At 36.3% G+C, this 2,858-nt stretch overlaps 1 pseudogene across 1 annotated transcript; it reads left to right on the forward strand.

Annotated features, from left to right (window-relative positions):
• Positions 1 to 245: 245 nt before the first annotated feature.
• On the forward strand, positions 246 to 2,408 carry LOC143895988 (uncharacterized; annotated as a pseudogene). The gene is made up of 4 exons (XR_013256524.1): positions 246 to 1,172; positions 1,389 to 1,734; positions 1,816 to 1,905; positions 1,944 to 2,408. The product of XR_013256524.1 is annotated as an uncharacterized LOC143895988 (transcript).
• Positions 2,409 to 2,858: the final 450 nt, after the last annotated feature.

The following is a 2,858-nucleotide window of genomic DNA, read 5'->3' on the forward strand; positions in this document are numbered from 1 at the left end:
TGTCGAAGGTTATGTGCTCCTCGTGCTCCTTTACTGTAACCGGACGGTACTACTGGAGGCACGGATCAACGCTACGTGTCCTTAATAATCAACGGTCGCCACTCGGTTTGACCTTTGAACCACCGAGAAAGTAAGTATCGAACGATATCTCGAACTATCAATTAGACTAATTTTCTCCCTTTTTCAGGTTCCTGCCACCGCTGGATCATCGCCGTCATCGATCAGGATCGTCGCTGCCACCGGAATCCAGGATCAACGATGGACTTCGAGTGATCGACGCCAATGGATCAGGTCGTCAGAAGGTAAGTCCAATTTAATTAATTCTCGATATTTTTTACGAAAAGGATGTTTAATTTATTCAATTATATTGATTTCCAGTGTTGGTTGTTCACAAAGTTTCAAGTCACAAAAGATGTCGGACGCTCGTATACGTAGGCACACACGCCCCGTTTATCTACGACGCACGAAGTTATTTCGGTCTAAAAAGGCCGTTCGTCAGTGTAAAGACGACAATTAACGCGTTCCGCGGGCGTTCCCGGTTGTTATGAATGTTGGCGAGCCGTAATTATCGAACTCGTGTGACGATCGCGGTGACTTAGCGCGACGACGCAGAGCGAAGCTTAATACGTGTTATACCCGTATCACACTAGCGATTGACGACTGCGTCTGCGTTTGCGTTTGCGTCTACGATATCTCTTGACCAATGAGAAAGAAGCTGCTGGCGATTGCGATTCACGATTTCTATTTGACGACTGCGTTTGCATTTGCGTTTGCGTCTACGATTATCTCTTGACCAATGAGCAAGAAGCTGCTGACGATTGCGATTCGCGATTCCCATTTAGCCGTCCGTCTATTTTTCATAATGATGAACGCAAACATAACCAATCACAAAGCGACTTGTAGTCATGTGACCAGTAGTGGCACACATAGTTCATGTTGTATTGGAACGAAAATTGAAGAGATCTGGAAATTTACGAACGTGAAATCTACGTTAATAATCATGCCACCGAAGAAAACTGATTTATTTTTCAAAGATATTGAGTTTACACTGATCAATCTAGTAGAGTGTAGACCTATCCTATGGGATTGTACATCTGAGCTTTACAAAAGAGTAGATCTGAAAGAAGAGGTTTGGGAAGAAATGGCCCGTTTTTTAGGACCTCGCTTCTCAGGTAAATATTGTATTATATATATTAATGTAGAAAAAAACAAATTAAGAAATTATTTCTATTAATAACTAATACATAACATAGTACATAATATAGGTTATGTATTGATTTTGTATAGTTTTCAAATTAACACATCTGTGTATAATGCAAAAGTTAAAAGAGTTCATGTGTACAAATAAATTGCATGCCTTTAAAGTAAAATGTCCTCTTCTTTTGTAGGGTCTATTGTAGCAAGCAGATTTAAAAGTATGAGAGATACTTTCATGTCAAATTTGAGGAATTTGAAGGAGTCCAAACGCAGTGGAAAGGGCACTGCGGATATTTATATTCCAAAGTGGCCTCTGTACGATCGCTTAAAGTTTTTACAAAGGCAGCAGTTCAGAGTGCTTCCATCTCAAATCTCACTATTTCCTCAGAGAAACCTGATGATACTATGTCACAGATAGAGGAACAAACGTCAAATGAATTATTGGCACAGTGGCCACCATGTAGAGCGGAAGAGGATCAAGAAGAAATTGTTGCTGAGAAATCTACAGTTTTAAATGTTTATTATGACTCTACGGAAGTAAGACTATTGAAATAGTGCTTTGACAACGTTTGAACATATTTTATTGAGAAATTAGTACAATAAAATTATTTGTTGCAGCAATTTATGATTCAACTAACGGAAGAGTTGTCCGATAATTCCACAGATTTATCAATATTATCTAGAAGTGTTGCAAGCACAAGCCACACAGTAAGTTGAAGCAAGTTGTTGATATTATAAACTTCCAGAATATTAACCTCTCCTCATGGAATATTTTGTATTCACAGCCAGCAGCATTAACAAAGCCTTTATCATCAGTTCCCAAAATACAAGATGCTGAGAATCAGATGTATATTAAACGAGGACAGGCTAAAAGAAAGTCTGACACTTTAATGGAAGAAGCAGTTGGTGCTATTAAAGTTTTGTGCAAACCGGAACCAAAAACTACACTTGATGATTCATCTACACCTACTGACTCTGCTTTTACATTAGGATCGTTTATCGCAGCAAGATTGCGTCAAATGACACCTGATCAGCGTAAACTGTGTGAAAATGAAATATTAAAACTACTGTCTCAGTTTTAAAATACATATATAACATTTTTTTCTAAACATAATACAATTAAAAATACCTAATTACCATTAATCTAGTAAGCAACTATGCGTTTCAACATATAGAGAATGTTATTTTTAGTTTGAACATACAGATTTTATTTGTTTTATTTTATTTCTTTAGACTTGATAGAAAGATTATACCTTTACTCATATTATAGCCTTTACTCATATTAAATGTTATCTACTGATATTTCTTATGTTCATAATAGAAAAATAAAATTAATCCTTTGTTTAAAAAAAAATACAAATATTGTTTATTTATAAATATTTAATTTCCAAATATATTACACTGTAGTAAACACAAAATAGGAAGTTCTACAAAAGTATATTAATTCAAAAGTATATCACTTGTCAATAAATTGCTTCATCTTGCCATGGTACTCTTCCAACGTTATTGAAATATTCACATAAAGTCTCTCGCATTTGCAAAGCAGCAGAAGCATGGCGGTTGCCTCCTTGATGTTGCAACTGTATTAAACCTTGTCCTTGTGCTCTTCGCCAATCTCCATATTGGAACTGACTTGTCATTTCATTTTCCATATCAATGTA

This window comes from Temnothorax americanus, unplaced genomic scaffold, assembly GCF_048541705.1.
Source record: "Temnothorax americanus isolate GAGA-0224 unplaced genomic scaffold, ASM4854170v1 Scaffold171, whole genome shotgun sequence".
NCBI lineage: Eukaryota > Metazoa > Arthropoda > Insecta > Hymenoptera > Formicidae > Temnothorax > Temnothorax americanus.